Genomic DNA, 22,308 nt, shown 5'->3' with positions numbered 1-22,308 from the left:
ATCTGCTGCTGCCTGCCTGCCTGCTGCCACCGTGCCCTGCCATTTGGTGCCTGCACATCAGCCATCTGCAGGGGTCCAGTTGCTGTGTCCACCCCTGCTGGAACTGAAGACTCCCGACTGGGATTACATCGCTCCACAGCCCAGCCCCAGGACCCAGTTGCCCACCCACACCTGCCTCTGGGGTTTGCCATGTCGGGCACTTCCACATCTGGCACCAGTGGCAACCCCAGGCCAGAGGGGCAGAGGGGCACCAGCTTCACTGCCACCGAAGTTGGTGTCCTGGTGGAGCATGTCCTGGGGCAGTATGATGCCCTCTTTGGATCGTCCCGCGCCAGCAAGGAAGGACGGGAGAGGATCTGGGCCGACTGTGTGGTTGCCATCAACGCGGAGGGGGTGGCAACCCGCAACGTCCTGAAGATCAAGAAGCGCTGGGAGGACTTGAGGTCCAGGACCCTTGTGAAGGCCCGGCGCCTTGTGGAGGGGGGCCGGGGCCGCATGAGTTCCATCCAAATGAGGGTCCTGGAACGCGTACGCCCAGCGATCCACGCCCAGATCCTTGAGAAGGAGGCCCGTCTGGAGTTGAGCGGTAAGTGTCCAAGCATTACTGTGTGAGACAGGGCATGTTGCGGTGTGCTGGTTCCATGATACTTGCCTGTATGTGTGCCATAGGCCATGTATGCATGTATGTGTGCAGGGACATCATAGTAATGCATGTGCGACCAGTGATGTGTGACCCACATGGTTGTTGCATGTGTTCAAATGCCGCATGGGGAGCCCTATGCAGATGTTGAACATGAGAGCATGCCAGTCTCTGTACCTGGACATGGGTGGGGGTGAGGGATGGGTGCTGATGCCAGGTACATATATGGTAGCCATGTCTGTGTGCCTGACCTGCGTGTCTGTGACTTGTGCATGCCATGGATGCATGACACATGTGTGTGACAATGCACAGATTCAGTGAAGCAGCCAAATTACCCTTGTATCCACTGTGTTTGTTGTGTTTGGGGCCAGATGGATGTGACTGAGGTGAAGTGTGTGCATGTGATAGGCATGAGCCATGATGCATGTGAGTTACATATCATTGAATGTTTCAAGAGTCCATTGGACATGCATGGAAATGTCCATGGCATGCACCATGCCTGTTACTGTGTGTGTTTTGCCTGGACTGACCCATGTGTTGTGGAGGGACATGATGGAAGTGTACTTTGACAGTGGTGCTCATCTGCTATTGCTTCCTGTCTAGGGGACCATTGTACAGTACCCTGATGCTTGTGTTCTTTGTCTCCCTCTACGCAGCAGCTAGTGAAGAAGAGGGCGGAGACGGCGCTGTGGAGCAAGGCGGCGGGGATGCCCCCACGGCTGCAGCGGAAGGGGTGGGTGAGCCCCCACAGGGGCCTGCTACGGTGGGAGACGGTGAGGAGCCATCCAGGTTGGTGGTTTGCACAGAGGAGGAGGAGGCCGCCACTGGGGCACACATGGGGCCTGGTGGGGGCATCCCTGCTGGTGCAAGTGGTGCAGTCCAGGGCCAGGGGCAGGAGGCAGCACAGGTCACCGTGGAGGGGCCTGTGCATGTCGCTGTCCCTGACCCTGTGAGTGCACCACCATGCGCCAGCAGGGATGCCCCGTCCCAGGCCCGTCCGCAGGTAGAGGGGATGTCCATGTCACCTGACTCCCCTCCACCTGCGGACGTGGGAACCCCTGGCCGTGTGGAGAAGGTCCTGATTGGGGTCGCGATGCGCACGGCTGTGATTCGTGATGCCGTGCATGCTTCCCGGGAGGAGCATGCACGTCATCACGAAGTGCACCGTGCCGATGTGGCCCAATTGGGATCGGCCATGTTCGGGGGTTTGCTGCATGTGTTGGCCAATCTGGCGGCCCTCTCCTCCTCTGTGCAGGCTATACACCAGTCGTTCTCCTTGCCGTCTTCAGGCCCAGATGCCACCAGGGCCCCCTGTGGACCTGCCCCGACCAATGCAGCCAGCTCGGTGGGGATCCCATCCCTGCCACAGTTGGGAGTCAGAGGTCCAGCAGGGGTGGACAACACAGCAACTGGACCCCAGCAGATGGAAGATGTGACAGCATCATCGGGCAGGGCACGTGCACGACGGCGTCGGTGGTTTCCATCAGCCTGGATGCCGTCGTGCTGGCAGAGGCAGTGGCGTCGGAGGCAGCAGCAGGCTCGACGTGGGAGGCATCATGGCTCGGGGCCATCAAGATCAGAGGGGCAGGCATCGGCCGGAGGGCAGGGCAACCCTGGGATGGTGGTGTCTTCCGTGTGGGAGCAGTTGGTCCAGCGGATAGGTGCGGAGCGGCAGCGGGCGGAAGAGGAGCGGCTCACCATGGTCAGGGCGGAGTTCTCCATGCGTCGGGCGTTGAGGCGGGCTGAGTGCCTCGAGGAAGCTCGCAGGGAGTTTGAGCTGAACATGGGGTTATCCCTGCGAGACCTCTGGGCCAGGACAGAGTCCCGCCTCCAGGACACCGACATGGAGTTCGATGATGCCCTGGCCAGCAACATCACCGAGTGAGCCGCAGGACTTGCCCGCTGCCTTTGTATATAGTTATTTAATTAGTTAGTGTTATGTTTCCTTTATTCATTTTTATTTTTTTGGACCGCTCGGACAATGGCCACTTTTTTGAAGATATTTTTTTCATTAGGTAGTAGTAGGTTTCATTTATGGTGTTGAGCTCATGGACCCTGGAATATTCGTGTATATAGTTTGCTTTTTGAAGAAACATTTTTTTTATTGATTATTGTGTTCACCATGAGGAAATGGTTTTTCATTATTTTCCTTCCACATGACATTGCTTTGGACAACATTTGTTTTTGGATTACTTTGTTTTTTTTATTTTTACATTTGTTCTCGGACATGGACCATTTATTTTGTTATCCCCATTGTTGTATGTTTCATTTGTTTACTTATTTTTCATCTTTAATACATGTTTTTTTTAACTTTCACTTGTGGTATTTTCTCATTGCTTTCATACATGTCATGATATGGGTTTTGACATTCACTTGCACCCGTTGTGTATGTGTGTGTGACAGACATGTGTTCATTTACATACTTGCCATTGGGGTTGGATCATGTAATTGCATTCACTATGTGGGTGGATGCAATCCTTGCCTGGGTGTTTGTGCTGGGTATGCTGCCCATTACTGCCATTATTGAGTATCGTCAGGACCTGGGGGCAGGGGGACATGTGTGGGTGCCTGGTGGGGGATGCCCCTGCACTGCTGGGGGGTGGGGGTGGTGGGAGACATGGGTGGGGGCCTGGTGAAGGCTGCCCCTAGATGGTGGGGGGTGGGGGTGGTGGGAGACATGAGTGGGGGCCTGGTGGAGGCTGCCCCTGGTGACTGGGGGGGTGGGGGTGGTGGGAGACATGGGTGGGGGCCTGGTGGAGGCTGCCCCTGCACTGCTGGGGGGTGGGGGTGGTGGGAGACATGAGTGGGGGCCTGGTGGAGGGTGCCCCTGGTGACTGGGGGGTGGGGGTGGTGGGAGACATGAGTGGGGGCCTGGTGGAGGGTGCCCCTGGTGGCGGGGGGGTGGGGGTGATAGGGGACATGAGTGGGAGCCTGGTGGGGGCTGCCCCTGCACTGCTGGGGGGTGGGGGTGGTGGGAGACATGGGTGGGGGCCTGGTGGAGGCTGCCCCTGCACTGCTGGGGGGTGGGGGTGGTGGGAGACATGAGTGGGGGCCTGGTGGAGGCTGCCCCTGGATGGTGGGGGGTGGGGGTGGTGGGAGACATGGGTGGGGGCCTGGTGGAGGCTGCCCCTGCACTGCTGGGGGGTGGGGGTGGTGGGAGACATGAGTGGGGGCCTGGTGGAGGCTGCCCCTGGATGGTGGGGGGTGGGGGTGGTGGGAGACATGGGTGGGGGCCTGGTGGAGGCTGCCCCTGGATGGTGGGGGCTGGGGGTGGTGGGAGACATGGGTGGGGGCCTGGTGGAGGCTGCCCCTGCACTGCTGGGGGGTGGGGGTGGTGGGAGACATGAATGGGGGCCTGGTGGAGGGTGCCCCTGCACTGCTGGGGGGTGGGGGTGGTGGGAGACATGAGTGGGGGCCTGGTGGAGGCTGCCCCTGGATGGTGGGGGGTGGGGGTGGTGGGAGACATGGGTGGGGGCCTGGTGGAGGCTGCCCCTGCACTGCTGGGGGGTGGGGGTGGTGGGAGACATGAGTGGGGGCCTGGTGGAGGCTGCCCCTGGATGGTGGGGGGTGGGGGTGGTGGGAGACATGGGTGGGGGCCTGGTGGAGGCTGCCCCTGGATGGTGGGGGGTGGGGGTGGTGGGAGACATGGGTGGGGGCCTGGTGGAGGCTGCCCCTGCACTGCTGGGGGGTGGGGGTGGTGGGAGACATGAGTGGGGGCCTGGTGGAGGGTGCCCCTGGTGGTGGGGGGTGGGGGTGATAGGGGACATGAGTGGGGGCCTGGTGGGGGCTGCCCCTGCACTGCTGGGGGGTGGGGGTGGTGGGAGACATGGGTGGGGGCCTGGTGGAGGCTGCCCCTGCACTGCTGGGGGGTGGGGGTGGTGGGAGACATGAGTGGGGGCCTGGTGGAGGGTGCCCATGGTGGCAGGGGGGTGGGGGTGGTGGGGGACATGAGTGGGGGCCTGGTGGAGGCTGCCCCTGGATGGTGGGGGGTGGGGGTGGTGGGAGACATGAGTGGGGGCCTGGTGGAGGGTGCCCCTGGTGACTGGGGGGTTGGGGGTGGTGGGAGACATGAGTGGGGGCCTGGTGGAGGCTGCCCCTGGATGGTGGGGGGTGGGGGTGGTGAGAGACATGAGTGGGGGCCTGGTGGAGGGTGCCCCTGGTGACTGGGGGGATGGGGGTGGTGGGAGACATGAGTGGGGGCCTGGTGGAGGGTGCCCCTGGTGGCGGGGGGGTGGGGGTGATAGGGGACATGAGTGGGGGCCTGGTGGGGGCTGTCCCTGCACTGCTGGGGGGTGGGGGTGGTGGGAGACATGAGTGGGGGCCTGGTGGAGGCTGCCCCTGGATGGTGGGGGGTGGGGGTGGTGGGAGACATGAGTGGGGGCCTGGTGGAGGGTGCCCCTGGTGACTGGGGGGGTGGGGGTGGTGGGAGACATGAGTGGGGGCCTGGTGGAGGGTGCCCCTGGTGGCGGGGGGTGGGGGTGATAGGGGACATGAGTGGGGGCCTGGTGGGGGCTGCCCCTGCACTGCTGGGGGGTGGGGGTGGTGGGAGACATGGGTGGGGGCCTGGTGGAGGCTGCCCCTGCACTGCTGGGGGGTGGGGGTGGTGGGAGACATGAGTGGGGGCCTGGTGGAGGCTGCCCCTGGATGGTGGGGGGTGGGGGTGGTGGGAGACATGGGTGGGGGACTGGTGGAGGCTGCCCCTGCACTGCTGGGGGGTGGGGGTGGTGGGAGACATGAGTGGGGGCCTGGTGGAGGCTGCCCCTGGATGGCGGAGGGTGGGGGTGGTGGGAGACATGAGTGGGGGCCTGGTGGAGGCTGCCCCTGGTGACTGGAGGGGTGGGGGTGGTGGGAGACATGGCTGGGGGCCTGGTGGAGGCTGCCCCTGCACTGCTGGGGGGTGGGGGTGGTGGGAGACATGAGTGGGGGCCTGGTGGAGGCTGCCCCTGGATGGTGGGGGGTGGGGGTGGTGGTCGACATGGGTGGGTGCCTGGTGGAGGCTGCCCCTGCACTGCTGGGGGGTGGGGGTGGTGGGAGACATGAATGGGGGCCTGGTGGAGGCTGCCCCTGGATGGTGGGGGGTGGGGGTGGTGGGAGACATGAGTGGGGGCCTGGTGGAGGGTGCCCATGGTGGCAGGGGGGTGGGGGTGGTGGGAGACATGGATGGGGGCCCGGTGGAGGGTGCCCCTGGTGGCGGGGGGGTGGGGGTGATAGGGGACATGAGTGGGGGCCTGGTGGGGGCTGCCCCTGTCTGCTGGGGGGTGGGGGTGGTGGGAGACATGAGTGGGGGCCTGGTGGAGGGTGCCCATGGTGGCAGGGAGGTGGGGGTGGTGGGAGACATGAGTGGGGGCCTGGTGGAGGCTGCCCCTGGATGGTGGGGGGTGGGGGTGGTGGGAGACATGAGTGGGGGCCTGGTGGAGGGTGCCCCTGGTGACTGGGGGGGTGGGGGTGGTGGGAGACATGAGTGGGGGCCTGGTGGAGGGTGCCCCTGGATGGTGGGGGGTGGGGGTGGTAGGAGACATGAGTGGGGGCCTGGTGGGGGGTGCCCCTGGTGACTGGGGGGGTGGGGGTGGTGGGAGACATGAGTGGGGGCCTGGTGGAGGGTGCCCCTGGTGGCGGGGGGGTGGGGGTGATAGGGGACATGAGTGGGGGCCTGGTGGAGGCTGCCCCTGGATGGTGGGGGGTGGGGGTGGTGGGAGACATGGGTGGGGGCCTGGTGGAGGCTGCCCCTGGATGGTGGGGGGTGGGGGTGGTGGGAGACATGGGTGGGGGCCTGGTGGAGGCTGCCCCTGCACTGCTGGGGGTGGGGGTGGTGGGAGACATGAGTGGGGGCCTGGTGGAGGCTGCCCCTGGATGGTGGGGGGTGGGGGTGGTGGGAGACATGAGTGGGGGCCTGGTGGAGGTTGCCCCTGGTGACTGGGGGGGTGGGGGTGGTGGGAGACATGGGTGGGGGCCTGGTGGAGGCTGCCCCTGCACTGCTGGGGGGTGGGGGTGGTGGGAGACATGAGTGGGGGCCTGGTGGAGGCTGCCCCTGGATGGTGGGGGGTGGGGGTGGTGGGAGACATGGGTGGGGGCCTGGTGGAGGCTGCCCCTGCACTGCTGGGGGGTGGGGGTGGTGGGAGACATGAGTGGGGGTCTGGTGGAGGCTGCCCCTGGACGGTGGCGGGCGGGGGTGGTGGGAGACATGGGTGGGGCCTGGTGGAGGCTGCCCCTGCACTGCTGGGGGGTGGGGGGTGGTGGGAGACATGAGTGGGGGCCTGGTGGAGGGTGCCCATGGTGGGCAGGGGGGTGGGGGTGGTGGAGACATGAGTGGGGGCCTGGTGGAGGGTTGCCCTGGTGGCGGGGGGGTGGGGGTGATAGGGGACATGAGTGGGGGCCTGGTGGGGGCTGCCCCTGCACTGCTGGGGGGTGGGGGTGGTGGGAGACATGAGTGGGGGCCTGGTGGAGGGTGCCCATGGTGGCAGGGGGGTGAGGGTGGTGGGAGAGACATGAGTGGGGGCCTGGTGGAGGCTGCCCCTGGATGGTGGGGGGTGGGGGTGGTGGGAGACATGAGTGGGGGCCTGGTGGAGGGTGCCCCTGGTGACTGGGGAGTGGAGGTGGTGGGAGACATGAGTGGGGGCCTGGTGGAGGGTGCCCCTGGATGGTGGGGGGTGGGGGTGGTGGGACACATGAGTGGGGGCCTGGTGGAGGGTGCCCCTGGTGGCGGGGGGTGGGGGTGATAGGGGACATGAGTGGGGGCCTGGTGGAGGTTGCCCCTGGTGACTGGGGGGTGGGGGTGGTGGGAGACATGGGTGGGGGCCTGGTGGAGGCTGCCCCTGCACTGCTGGGGGGTGGGGGTGGTGGGAGACATGAGTGGGGGCCTGGTGGAGGCTGCCCCTGGATGGTGGGGGGTGGGGGTGGTGGGAGACATGAGTGGGGGCCTGGTGGAGGCTGCCCCTGGATGGTGGGGGGTGGGGGTGGTGGGAGACATGGGTGGGGCCTGGTGAGGCTGCCCCCTTGCACTGCTGGGGGGTGGGGTGGTGGAGACATGAGTGGGGGTCTGGTGGAGGCTGCCCCTGGACGGTGGGGGTGGGGGTGGTGGGAGACATGGGTGGGGGCCTGGTGGAGGCTGCCCCTGCACTGCTGGGGGGTGGGGGTGGTGGGAGACATGAGTGGGGGCCTGGTGGAGGGTGCCCATGGTGGCAGGGGGGTGGGGGTGGTGGGAGACATGAGTGGGGGCCTGGTGGAGGGTGCCCCTGGTGGCGGGGGGGTGGGGGTGATAGGGGACATGAGTGGGGGCCTGGTGGGGGCTGCCCCTGCACTGCTGGGGGGTGGGGGTGGTGGGAGACATGAGTGGGGGCCTGGTGGAGGGTGCCCATGGTGGCAGGGGGGTGAAGGGTGGTGGGAGACATGAGTGGGGGCCTGGTGGAGGCTGCCCCTGGATGGTGGGGGGTGGGGGTGGTGGGAGACATGAGTGGGGGCCTGGTGGAGGGTGCCCCTGGTGACTGGGGGTGGGGGTGATAGGGGACATGAGTGGGGGCCTGGTGGAGGTTGCCCCTGGTGACTGGGGGGTGGGGGTGGTGGGAGACATGGTGGGGGCCTGGTGGAGGCTGCCCCTGCACTGCTGGGGGGTGGGGGTGGTGGGAGACATGAGTGGGGGCCTGGTGGAGGCTACCCCTGGATGGTGCGGGTGTGGGTGGTGGAGACATGAGTGGGGCCTGGTGGAGGCTGCCCCTGGATGGTGGGGGGTGGGGTGGGTGGGAGACATGGGTGGGGGCCTGGTGAGGCTGCCCCTTGCACTGCTGGGGGGTGGGGGTGGTGGGAGACATGAGTGGGGTCTGGTGGAGGCTGCCCCTGGACGGTGGGGGTGGTGGGAGACATGGGTGGGGGCCTGGTGGAGGCTGCCCCTGCAATGCTGGGGGGTGGGGGTGGTGGGAGACATGAGTGGGGGCCTGGTGGAGGGTGCCCATGGTGGCAGGGGGGTGGGGGGTGGTGGGAGACATGAGTGGGGGCCTGGTGGAGGGTGCCCCTGGTGGCGGGGGGGTGGGGGTGATAGGGGACATGAGTGGGGGCCTGGTGGGGGCTGCCCCTGCACTGCTGGGGGGGTGGGGGTGGTGGGAGACATGAGTGGGGGCCTGGTGGAGGGTGCCCATGGTGGCAGGGGGGTGAGGGTGGTGGGAGACATGAGTGGGGGCCTGGTGGAGGCTGCCCCTGGATGGTGGGGGGTGGGGGTGGTGGGAGACATGAGTGGGGGCCTGGTGGAGGGTGCCCCTGGTGACTGGGGAGTGGGGGTGGTGGGAGACATGAGTGGGGGCCTGGTGGAGGGTGCCCCTGGATGGTGGGGGGTGGGGGTGGTGGGACACATGAGTGGGGGCCTGGTGGAGGGTGCCCCTGGTGGCGGGGGGTGGGGGTGATAGGGGACATGAGTGGGGGCCTGGTGGGGGCTGCCCCTGCACTGCTGGGGGGTGGGGGTGGTGGGAAACATGGGTGGGGGCCTGGTGGAGGCTGCCCCTGCACTGCTGGGGGGTGGGGGGGTGGGAGACATGAGTGGGGGCATGGTGGAGGCTGCCCCTGCACTGCTGGGGGGTGGGGGTGGTGGGAGACATGAGTGGGGGCCTGGTGGAGGGTGCCCCTGGTGACTGGGGGGGTGGGGGTGGTGGGAGACCTGAGTGGGGGCCTGGTGGAGGGTGCCCCTGGTGGCGGGGGGGTGGGGGTGATAGGGGACATGAGTGGGGGCCTGGTGGGGGCTGCCCCTGCACTGCTGGGGGGTGGGGGTGGTGGGAGACATGGGTGGGGGCCTGGTGGAGGCTGCCCCTGCACTGCTGGGGGGTGGGGGTGGTGGGAGACATGAGTGGGGGCCTGGTGGAGGGTGCCCCTGGTGACTGGGGGGGTGGGGGTGGTGGGAGACCTGAGTGGGGGCCTGGTGGAGGGTGCCCCTGGTGGCGGGGGGGGTGGGGGTGATAGGGGACATGAGTGGGGGCCTGGTGGGGGCTGCCCCTGCACTGCTGGGGGGTGGGGGTGGTGGGAGACATGGGTGGGGGCCTGGTGGAGGCTGCCCCTGCACTGCTGGGGGGTGGGGGTAGTGGGAGACATGAGTGGGGGCCTGGTGGAGGGTGCCCCTGGATGGTGGGGGGTGGGGGTGGTGGGAGACATGAGCAGGTGTGCAGGGTAGTCCCCTGTTTTGTGGGCGCCTGCAGGGGCCGTCGAGGGTGTACAGGGAACACCTGTGAGGACCCACCCAGCCTAATCGCGTGTGTAACTTCCCACGCACCCCTGTAATACACGTACCATGCCAAATTGCGTGTGATAATTCCAGCGCACCCCTGAAATACACGCGCCCAGGCTATTCGCGTGTGGAAATTCCCACGCACCCCTGAAATACACGTACCCTGCTGAAATCGCGTGTTAAACTTCCCGCGCACCCCTGAAATACACGCGCCCAGGCTATTCGCGTGTGGAACTTCCCGCGCACCCCTGAAATACACGCGCCCAGGCTATTCGCGTGTGGAACTTCCCGCGCACCCCTGAAATACACGCGCCCAGGCTATTCGCGTGTGGAACTTCCTGCGCACCCCTGAAATACACGTACCCTGCTGTAATCGCGTGTGGGACTTCCCGCGCACCCCTGAAATACACGCGCCCAGGCTATTCGCGTGTGGAACTTCCCGCGCACCCCTGAAATACACGTACCCTGCTGTAATCGCGTGTGGGACTTCCCGCGCACCCCTGAAATACACGCGCCCAGGCTATTCGCGTGTGGAACTTCCCGCGCACCCCTGAAATACACGCGCCCAGGCTATTCGCGTGTGGAACTTCCCGCGCACCCCTGAAATACACACGCCCAGGCTATTCGCGTGTGGAACTTCTCGCGCACCCCTGAAATACACGTACCCTGCTGTAATCGCGTGTGGGACTTCCCGCGCACCCCTGAAATACACGCGCCCAGGCTATTCGTGTGTGGAACTTCCCGCGCACCCCTGAAATACACGTAGCCTGCTGTAATCGCGTGTGGGACTTCCCGCGCACCCCTGAAATACACGCGCCCAGGCTATTCGCGTGTGGAACTTCCCGCGCACCCCTGAAATACACGTGCCCAGGCTATTCGCGTGTGGAACTTCCCACGCACCCCTGAAATACACGTACCCTGCTGTAATCGCGTGTGGGACTTCCCGCGCACCCCTGAAATACACGCGCCCAGGCTATTCGCGTGTGGAACTTCCCGCGCACCCCTGAAATACACATAGCCTGCTTTAATCGCGTGTGGGACTTCCCGCGCACCCCTGAAACACACGCGCCCAGGCTATTCGCGTGTGGAACTTCCCGCGCACCCCTGAAATACACGCGCCCAGGCTATTCGCGTGTGGAACTTCCCGCGCACCCCTGAAATACACGTACCCTGATGGAATCGCGTATGGAACTTCCCGCGCACCCCTGAAATACACCTACCCTGATGGACTCGCGTGTGGAACTTCCCGCGCACCCCTGAAATCCACGTACCCGGCCAAATCGCGTGTGAGACTTCCCGCGCACCCCGGTATACACGCACACGTATTTTTTGTCAGCGTGTCCGTGTTTGTGGGTACCCCTTTGCACGTCATTTGTCCTGGAGGGCCACAGTATAGGACATTCATCATGGCAGTATATGGGTGCTATTTGTTGGCGCACCTTTTGGCGCACATTTCTTACAGCCGCAGAGACGCTACCGCCTGCTTTCTTGTGGCGGTCGTGTTTGTGCCTGTGCGCTGGTTTGAGCGTGCGCTTTTTTGCCCTATTCTATTCCATGAATACGTGTTGTAGGCGAGCGTGTGGGCGTTCCGCGCACTTGTGCCCTGTACTTCCCCCGTGACGCCCACGTTATTGCAAGTTGTTCCCCATTCCGAGTGTTACGCCCGTGTTCCGCCTACTTTTGTTGCGTGCGCCGCGCTATGTGCGAATTTCGCTGTGGCCTGTGCGATTTTCGCTGTGACCTGGCGCACGCTGTTAGATGGCCTGTGCGCCAACGTGCGCGGCGCACTTTTTATCGCACATCCTCTGGTTCTCTCGCGCACGGACTTCCATGAATCGACGTGCGCTGCTTTTCGTGCGATTTTCGCACTTGCGCTGCGATTTTCGCTATTCCACTGCGATTCGCACGTTTTTGCCCACTTGCGCCGCGCTAATTATTCCATGAATCGGCCTGTGAGTCTGTCCGTATTGTTCGTAGGCAAGTTGAAACTGTTCTAAGAACACACGTGGTGTCCTGAAATGTTCGTAAGTAAACGAAATGGGGGTGTCCTGAGGACACTATACCTGTCCGTACTGTTCGTAGGCAGGTTGAAACTATTCCAAGAACACATCAACAGGGTAATTCATAGAATTTCGCTGAAAAGTGTCGCAAGCGGCTGGCGCAGAGTGTCCGCGTGCGATTGACTGCGCCAGGCACGTGCGCTAAAACCGATTTCCGCGCACAGCGTATTCATTGATTACATGCTCCCAAACCAGCCGTGGCGCAGAGTATCGCAGCGACCCTGCAGCAGCGCCAGTAACGCCCCCAAGAACGCCCTCGCGCAAGGAAAAGCCATCAAAATCGCTAAATCATCGCAAAGGGCTGCGCTAACCCTGGACCAGTTTACAGGGCTGCCAAACAAGGAACGCAAAGCGGGTAACGTGCATATCAGGGGTACGCGTGAAGTCATACACGCGATTAGCCAGGGTACGTGTATTACAGGGGTACGCGGGAAGTTTAACACGCGATTGGCCAGGGTACGTGTATTACAGGGGTACGCGGGAAGTTTAACACGCGATTAGCCAGGGTAAGTGTATTACAGGGGTACGCGGGAAGTTTAACACGCGATTAGCCAGGGTACGTGTATTACAGGGGTACGCGGGAAGTTTAACACGCGATTGGCCAGGGTACGTGTATTACAGGGGTACGCGGGAAGTTTAACACGCGATTAGCCAGGGTAAGTGTATTACAGGGGTACGCGGGAAGTTTAACACGCGATTAGCCAGGGTACGTGTATTACAGGGGTACGCGGGAAGTTTAACACGCGATTGGGCAGGGTACGTGTATTACAGGGGTACGCGGGAAGTTTAACACGCGATTGGCCAGGGTACGTGTATTACAGGGGTACGCGTGAAGTTATACACGCGATTAGCCAGGGTACGTGTATTACAGGGGTACGCGGGAAGTTTAACACGCGATTGGCCAGGGTACGTGTATTACAGGGGTACGCGGGAAGTTTAACACGCGATTAGGCAGGGTACGTGTATTACAGGGGTACGCGGGAAGTTTAACACGCGATTGGCCAGGGTACGTGTATAACAGGGGTATGCGGGAAGTTAAACACGCGATTAGCCAGGGTACGTGTATTACAGGGGTACGCGGGAAGTCTAACACGCGATTGGCCAGGGTACGTGTATTACAGGGGTATTCGGGAAGTTTAACACGCGATTGGCCAGGGTACGTGTATTACAGGGGTACGCGGGAAGTTTAACACGTGATTGGCCAGGGTACGTGTATTACAGGGGTACGCGGGAAGTTTAACACGCGATTAGCCAGGGTAAGTGTATTACAGGGGTACGCGGGAAGTTTAACACGCGATTAGGCAGGGTACGTGTATTACAGGGGTACGCGGGAAGTTTAACAGGCGATTGGCCAGGGTACATGTATTACAGGGGTATTCGGGAAGTTTAACACGCGATTGGCCAGGGTACGTGTATTACAGGGGTACGCGGGAAGTTTAACACGCGATTAGCCAGGGTAAGTGTATTACAGGGGTACGCGGGAAGTTTAACACGCGATTAGCCAGGGTACGTGTATTACAGGGGTATGCGGGAAGTTTAACACGCGATTGGCCAGGGTACGTGTATTACAGGGGTGCGTGGGAATCATCACACGCGATTAGGCTGGGTGGGTCCTCACAGGTGTTCCCTGTACACCCTCCACGGCCCCTGCAGGCAGCCTACAAAACAGGGGACTACCCTGCACACCTGCTCATGTCCCCCTGCACCCCCACCCCCCAGCAGTGCAGGGGCAGCCTCCACCAGGCCCCCACTCATGTCTCCCACCACCCCCACCCTCCCGCCACCAGGGGCAGCCTCCACCAGGCCCCCACCCATGTCTCCCACCACCCCCACCCCCCCGCCACCAGGGGCACTCTCCACCAAGCCCCCACCCATGTCTCCCACCACCCCCACCAGTGCAGGGGCACCCTCCACCAGGCCCCCACCCATGTCTCCCAACACCCCCACCCACCAGCACTGTGGGGCACGTGGCCAGCAGGCAGTCAGGCAGCAGCAGATGGCAGGTGGGAGCGTGCTCAGGGCTCTGGGGGGCAGTAATTTGGCCTCCTGGCCAGGAGCGTGGTCTCTCGTGTGTGAACACGTGGACAGCCTGATAGGGAGTGAAATCCCACACGTCAGCAAAGGCCCTTAGCGCGTAAACCCGTCAACAGCATATGCGCGCCTATAGTCACCTGCACGTGCAGGAAATTGTTGCGTGACATGTCCCAGTGTCAAAGCGTGTGATTGGTGAAAATGGATGTACACGTAGAAGTGACAAAGCGTGTGATTGGTGAAAATGGATCTACACGCAGAAGTGACAAAGCGTGTGAATGGTGAAAATGGATCTACACGCAGAAGTGACAAAGCGTGTGATTGGTGAAAATGGATCTACACGCAGGAGTGACAAAGCGTGTGATTGGTGAACGTACACGCCGCGTAAGTGACGCTGTACGTGTGGGCCTGTATATAAGGTACATGTAGAACACCATTTCCTTGTACGTGCTTTTCGTGGAGAGCGAGTGGGTGAATTCTGTACTTCTTGTCGTTTCACACGCGATTTACTTCACGGCGTTTCCAGTTCGTATTCCCTGTTACCTCTGACAGCTTTTTCTCTTTTTTCTCTTTTACTGGTTTACCTGGGCCTGTTCCCTCAAACAGTGTCCCCTTCTACTGTTGTCCTGTCTTCTCAGACAGCGTACACATCTTCTTTTGGCGGGGGTTTAGCCAGCCAAACGCGCTCATTCTTCACGCTCTTTTACCTGGCAGACGGTGAGTCACGCACGTATCCAACTTCTGTGCTTGCCCCGTGTGTAGCCTACCCCTTCAGAGGTCATTCTAGGCTGCGTGTGACACGCATACGTTCATTCTTGTGTTACTGGGTGCCACAGCGTAGTGCAGGTTTTTCTTTCTGCACACGTGGTCTAGGAGGGGTTGCGTGCACGTCATCTCCCTTTTTTGGGCCTCCTGTGCGTTGCGTGACCCGTCATCTTTCCCCAGGGGTTACAATCAGCCGTGCTAGAGCACTAGGGTACAATTACCATCTGGTACCCAACCCCTTTGACCCCCAATTGCCCAGGACAATTGTCTACAGCCACTCCCATACGCACATTAATATCAGTGCCATGGCTGGGAGGCGAGGATTCCGTAAGGGTGGCAAAGGTGGAAGAGCCACAAGTGGTGGCCGTGGTGGATCCGGTAGGGGACATGGTCGTAACTTGCAGGGTGAGCCTGTCCCCCCATGTGTGGAGGACCAGTCAAGGGCACCATTCATCCCCCCCCTCCCCCCCCCCCTCCCCCCCTCCCGTTGAGGCAGAAGTGGCTGACACCATCCATGCTCAGCCCTTGTTGGACCAGCCCATTGTGGCACCAGACCTGGCTGACTCCATGGCTGACTTCCAGGTCAGCAGGGCTACGACACGTGCGCTGGTGCACGTTGATGCCATCATGCCACGTGGATCTGGGGCAGCAAGGTCATCTGCTGCACCAAGGAGGCAGGGCGGAGTGGCTGCAGGGGCAGCTGCGGCTCCCTCCACCCCAGCCCTCACACACCCAGCCAGGACAGTGTCGGTCCTAGTCCATGCTGCTGACATTCCCCCTGACACCATCACACTAGAGCCAATGCCTGCACCAACTCCCATGCTGAGTGTGCAATCCCACACTCCTGATACAGAGTCCACCAGGGCTCCTGCCCCTAGTGTCCAGAGCGGCGCAGGACACTCAGGATCACCACCACCTTCCAAGCGGAAGAGGAAGAGTGCTCGTCCGGCACAGGCTGATGCCCGAGACACGGCTACACAGTCCGGCCCGTCCAGGAAGCCCAGCTTCACGGATGACGAACTGAATGCACTTGTCGAGTATGTGTCCGGACATGACAACGAGATGGTCATTGTTGCAGGATCCAAGACCACACCTGCACAACGCCAGGCACACTGGCAGACCGTTGCGGACATCGTAAGTGCCCTTGGAATCGTGAGGCGCACAGCCAATGATTGCTATAAGCGCTGGAATGACCTAAAGCGCAGGGCAAAGAGTAAGCTGGCCTCAAGTCATGCCGCAACTCTAGTGACTGGAGGTGGGTCTCCAGTAGTAGACATGGAACTCACTCCACATGAGTCAGTCGCTGGGACCTACGTCACGGAGGAACAGATCCAAGGCGTGGGAGATCTGGCTGATTACGAGGCATTGTCCGGTGAGTGCACATGCATGTGTGTGTCATCCATGTGCATGGTGTGTGTGTGAGGGCTTCTGTTTGGGTGCCAGGTGAGAGTGTGTGCGCCTCAGTCGTATGGGTCAGCCATGTGCTTCATGCAATACTTCCTGCGCAGCTGCATTTGGCCATAGCAGTATCCCTTCTGCCAACAGTAGACATCTAGCACAACTGCACGCCAGTTGCCCTTGAAGTGTCACCTTGACACAACATATTTGCTTATTTTTCACTGTTCATTCAGTCAGTTTGTTTGCATTCCACCACTTTCACTAGGCATGTCGCTGTCCACTAGTCACATGTCTGACATGGGTATGGTAAAGTGGAGTGACTTTGTTACCTGGATATCATTTGTACACACATGTCCCTGTGCAATTTGACCATTTCAGACTGGCAGCTCCAGGTGAAAAATCTGACCTGTTAGAATCAGAAAAGCTATTACATGCGGGAACTGGACTGAATGAATAGGTGCTGCCCTCCTCTCCATCTTCACTCAATAGCAATGGTACATGCCATCTGTGTGATGGCATGTGTGTTTCACCTGCCAATCACAGGCCAATGTGTGATGCCACTGCCAGGCAGCATGCAGAAAATTTGTTCATCTTCCATCTTGGTGTCATCAGTGTGTGCCATTTGCCTGCACTTCATACGCAGTGAGGGTGCATGCATGGGAGGGTTTTAGTCATGTGGGACATGTGTCAATCAAGTACTGGTTCTCTTGCTTCTCAGCCCTCAATGTGTGCCATGGTGCTAATGCCTGTTTCCATCACTTTGTTTTCATGTCTTTGCAGGGGAAGACGCACCTGATACTGCTGGGGTTGTGGAGATGGTGCAGACCCAGGAGGTGTCCCAGGGCCGACCAACCACCAGTGAGGGACGTGGTGTGGTGGTGGGGGAGAACCCACAAGTGCTGCAGGTCGTGCTCTCAAGGGGTGTCTCTGGCTGCACCTCCCCCGAGCTGTACTCAGGTGTTGATTCGGATGAGACCTACGTGCCGTCGCTGGTGAGTGTTCCAGGGAGGGATTCTGTTCTGTCTCACCCACCTGCACCAGGGTCAGTACCCTCCATGGGGATGTCAGTGTTGGCAGCTACGCCTTCGGTTGTTACGGATGCAGGGTCACACTCCGCGACATCTGATCCTGTTCCTGGGCCAGCAGATCAGAGGGGGAATGCAGTCCTGCAGCCTCAGGCAGTGCCGGCACAGCAAGGCGCAGTTCGCCTTGCCCCAGACAGGTGTGGTGCCCGCCGACGTGGTGGCCGTACGCCACCCGGCAATACCGCATGGGAGCAATCCATTTACGGTATGGCTACCCAACAGGCTGCATCATCCGAGATGATGGCTCAGGCCATGGATAGGGTGGCCACTTCCATTGTCCCCCCAGAAAGGCTGATGGAGCGACTAGAGCAGGCAACTGACTCCATCTGCCAGTCACACAGGGAGGACATGTTGGGGTCCAACAGGGACAGGCGGGCGGCACTGGCGACTCTGCAGGAGGCCATCTCCATTGAGTCCCAGGGCCACAGGGAAGCCCTGAGGCAGGAGCTCCTACACCTCAGGACGACTCTTGTTGAGCTTGAGGCTTCAACACACCAAAGGACAGAACAGCAGCTGGAGCGTCTCACCCGTACGCTCTCAGCTGAGATGCAGGCAACGAGGGCGGAGGTCCGGGCATCCCGTGAGTTGTTGCATGGGGACCTCCGCACACTCATCCTCCAGAACCAGACCTACCACACCCGCATGCTTGCAGCCATGGAGGAGCAGACTAGGGCCTTGCGTGGGCTGCCTCCCATAGTGCAACCACCTCCGGATGCAGCTGCACAGGGTGATAATAGCGACAGCAGTGATACTCCCACAATAGGGTAGCCGTGTGGGCCATGAGCCCATGGAGGTGTTTTATCTTCCCAGGATCCACGCAGGTGGGTTCTGGTGTGCATCCTGTCCTCGGACCTCCTGGGTGGCCTCCCCAACCCCCCCGGGCCCATCAATGGCCATTTTTGATTGTTTCTTATTTTTATTTTTATTTTGATTTCTTTTATTCCCAATTTTTTTGGGACGATCTGTTGGCTCCGATCTGTTGGCTTCGATCTGTTGGCTCCGATCTGTTGGCTCCGATCTGTTGGCTCCGATCTGTTGGCTCCGATCTGTTGGCTCCGATCTGTTGGCTCCGATCTGTTGGCTTCGATGTGTTGGCTCCGATGTGTTGGCTCCGATCTGTTGGCTCCGATCTGTTGGCTTCGATGTGTTGGCTCCGATGTGTTGGCTCCGATCTGTTGGCTCCGATGTGTTGGCTCCGATGTGTTGGCTTCGATGTGTTGGCTTCCGTGGTTCCTGTGGGCATACGCTGCATTGTGGCTGGGCACATGCAGGCTTGTAATGTATTTGGTTCAGATGCTTGGGTTTGAGTCACACACACCCCTCCTGCTTCCCGTTTCCATGGGCTAGCAAAGGGTGTGCCCAAGTGACAGTGAATTACACAGTGACGTTGGACTCCCATGAGCTGTGTGGCCAGTCTGTAGTCAATACTGTGTATACATTCATAGTGCATATTGCTGTTGTGTTGTACACTGCATGTTGCATTGATGTGTAACTCTTCTTCTGTGTCTACCTCCCAATTTGCAGGTCCCTTCCTCAAGTCCACACAAGGACCTCTAGTCTGGCGATGGGGACCATGTTGGCAGCAGTGCACCTACAACTCTACATGGCGCCAACACTGCACAGTTGGTAGTGGTGGGAGTGCAGGCATTTCCAGGTGGTGAGACTACTAATATGTAACATTTTTGATGTCATGTTAATGGTACTACGTGCTCAAGTATGTTGTTGGTCCGGCATTGCTGTGAGCATTTCAGGTGTTGCAGGTTTCTAATAGTGCCACTGTACATAGTGAGAGTGATGTCATGTTGTGGGGATTACTTTGTTTACCTGCAATTAGCATGACATGGCACGGTGTGTCGTGTGGCAGTGCTGGGGTTGGGTTGGCTGACATGGCACTGTCCTCTTGTTGCATTTTGCAAGTGGGTATTCATTTTAGCTGCTTCAATGTGTAACTTCACAAAACTGCATTGGTGGTGTCTGTGTGGGTAGGGATGCACACATTGTGACACTTCCAGGTGAACAATCTCAGGCTGACATGGAATTCCCGGTTCATTCTCCAGACATTCAGGATCAGTGTCAGGTTGAGTCATCATTGATTGTCAGATGGAATGTGCCAGGGCAGTGTGCACTCCACAGGGGTGTGATTTCTATGTGAAGTAATTAGCCACTAGCTGTGTACGGGCTGCCTCCCCCCGTGCCCTTTCCCCTCCCATGCGCAGAGGCTGTGCATGTGGTTGGGGATGTGGGGCCACCACCATGTCCACGGCCAGGCCCCGGCGTGTTGCAACGTTGTGCAGGACACATGCTGCCACTATGATCCTGCACACTACTGGGGGAGCGTATAACAGCTGCCCGTCAGAACGGTCAAGGGAGCGAAAGCGTGACTTCAGCACTCCGAATGTGCGCTCCACTATGCCCCTGGTTGTAATGTGGGCTGTGTTAAATCTTACCTGGGGTGGCGTGGTGGGGTTCCGAATTGGCGTCATCATGTGGGGGCTGAGAGGGTAGGCACTGTCCCCTGTGGAGGTGGGGATTGGTATCATTGGTGAGGTTGTGACCTTGCTCAGTATCCAACATGCATGCATGTGCAGTGGCATACATACTCACCAAGCAGCCATGTATCGCCATGCCGCCCAGCTTCTAGGTCCCGGCTTAGGGTGGACATTCGGTAAATGAAGCTGTCGTGGGTGGAGCCGGGATAGTTGGCATATACTGAGGTGATGATTCGCTTGGCATTACATGCTACCTGCACGTTGATGGAATGCCAGTGCTTGCGGTTCCTATAGATGTGCTCAGATGCCCTGGGGGGACGTAGAGCCACATGGGTGCAGTCGATGGCACCTAGCACTTTGGGGAATCGTGCCACTGCGTAAAAATCCAGGGCGGCAGCATGCCTTTCTGCAGGTGTTCTGGGCAGGTATATGTGCCTGCGGACTGATGGGCGTGCAGTCATGATGTTCAAGACCTGGTGTAGGCAGCGTGACTGGGTGGCCTGTGACACCCCACCCACTATGGCACTTGTCCGCTGAAATGATCCAGTGGCTAAGAAGTGCAGTACATTGAGGACCTTCTCCAGGGGGCTGAGTGCTTGGGAGCACAGGGTGGGTGATGTGAGGTCATCCTCCCACTCACTCACCAGGTCCAGTATGATGTGTGGTGGAAACCTGTACCTCCCATACACCTGGTCATCAGGCATCCCGAAAAGGCTGGTTCTGGGTGTGAATATTCTGGCCCTGACTATCCTCCTCCTCCTCCTTTGGTAGCCCACTGCCACTGCTGCTAGGAACGGTATGTTCATCCTGGCGTCTGAGCTTGTTATTGTTAAAGTCCGCAATTTATGCTTAGCGCATGTTCTAGGCGAGCGTGTGACCCGCGCACCCCTGGAATCCAGTTCCCAGTCCAATAGCGTGTGGAAATTCACACGCACCACGGGATACAGCGTGTGACCCGCGCACCCCTGGAATCCAGTTCCCAGTCCAATAGCGTGTGGAAATTCACACGCACCACGGGATACAGCGTGTGACCCGCGCACCCCTGGAATCCAGTTCCCAGTCCAATAGCGTGTGGAAATTCACACGCACCACGGGATACAGCGTGTGACCTGCGCACCCCTGGAATCCAGTTCCCAGTCCAATAGCGTGCGGAAATTCACACGCACCACGGGATACAGCGTGTGACCCGCGCACCCCTGGAATCCAGTTCCCAGTCCAATAGCGTGTGGAAATTCACACGCACCACGGGATACAGCGTGTGACCCGCGCACCCCTGGAATCCAGTTCCCAGTCCAATAGCGTGCGGAAATTCACACGCACCACGGGATACAGCGTGTGACCCGCGCACCCCTGGAATCCAGTTCCCAGTCCAATAGCGTGCGGAAATTCACACGCACCACGTGATACAGGTTCGCTGACGTACTTGCGTGTGTAAGTGGCCGCGCACCCATTAAATACACGTACATAGGCCAATCGCGTGTACGCGCACTTTTGTCCAATTACACGCGATGACACTCTGACGTGTAGTATCCCCACGTGTGCCCCGTCATCACGTGCTGAGTGGGGAACACCCGTGCGGGTCACGTCACAGACGCGCTTACGCGCTGAGGGACTCTGGTCCAATAGAATCGCGTATGCGTGCTGACGCGCTTACGCGCTAAGGGCCTTTCCTCGGATTTCACGCTGACGTGCAGGATTTTCACGTGCCAAATCACTCCGTATCAAGCTGGCCACGCGAAAACACACGGAAGCCCACGCTCCTGCCCAGAAGGCCGAGTTACTGCCCCCCAGTGCCCCGAGCAGCCTCCCACGTGCCATCTGCTGCTGCCTGCCTGCCTGCTGCCACCGTGCCCTGCCATTTGGTGCCTGCACATCAGCCATCTGCAAGGGTCCAGTTGCTGTGTCCACCCCTGCTGGAACTGAAGACTCCCGACTGGTATTACATCGCTCCACAGCCCAGCCCCAGGACCCAGTTGCCCACCCACACCTGCCTCTGGGGTTGCCATGTCGGGCACTTCCACATCTGGCACCAGTGGCAACCCCAGGCCAGAGGGGCAGAGGGGCACCAGCTTCACTGTCACCGAAGTTGGTGTCCTGGTGGAGCATGTCCTGGGGCAGTATGATGCCCTCTTTGGATCGTCCCGCGCCAGCAAGGAAGGACGGCAGAGGATCTGGGCCGACTGTGTGGTTGCCATCAACGCGGAGGGGGTGGCAACCCGCGACGTCCTGAAGATCAAGAAGCGCTGGGAGGACTTGAGGTCCAGGACCCTTGTGAAGGCCCGGCGCCTCGTGGAGGGGGGCCGGGGCCGCATGAGTTCCATCCAGATGAGGGTCCTGGAACGCGTACGCCCAGCGCTCCACGCCCAGATCCTTGAGAGGGAGGCCCGTCTGGAGTTGAGCGGTAAGTGTCCATGCATTACTGTGTGAGACAGGGCATGTTGCGGTGTGCTGGTTCTATGATACTTGCCTGTATGTGTGCCATAGGCCATGTATGCATGTATGTGTGCAGGGACATCATGGTAATGCATGTGCGACCAGTGATGTGTGATGCACATGGTTGTTGCATGTGTTGAAATGCCGCATGGGGAGCCCTATTCAGATTTTGAACATGAGAGCATGCCAGTCTCTGTACCTGGAC

Source organism: Ambystoma mexicanum, chromosome 5p, assembly GCF_040938575.1.
Source record: "Ambystoma mexicanum isolate Mex_15411 chromosome 5p, UKY_AmexF1_1, whole genome shotgun sequence".
NCBI classification, from domain to species: domain Eukaryota; kingdom Metazoa; phylum Chordata; class Amphibia; order Caudata; family Ambystomatidae; genus Ambystoma; species Ambystoma mexicanum.
This window is presented reverse-complemented; position numbering follows the sequence as displayed.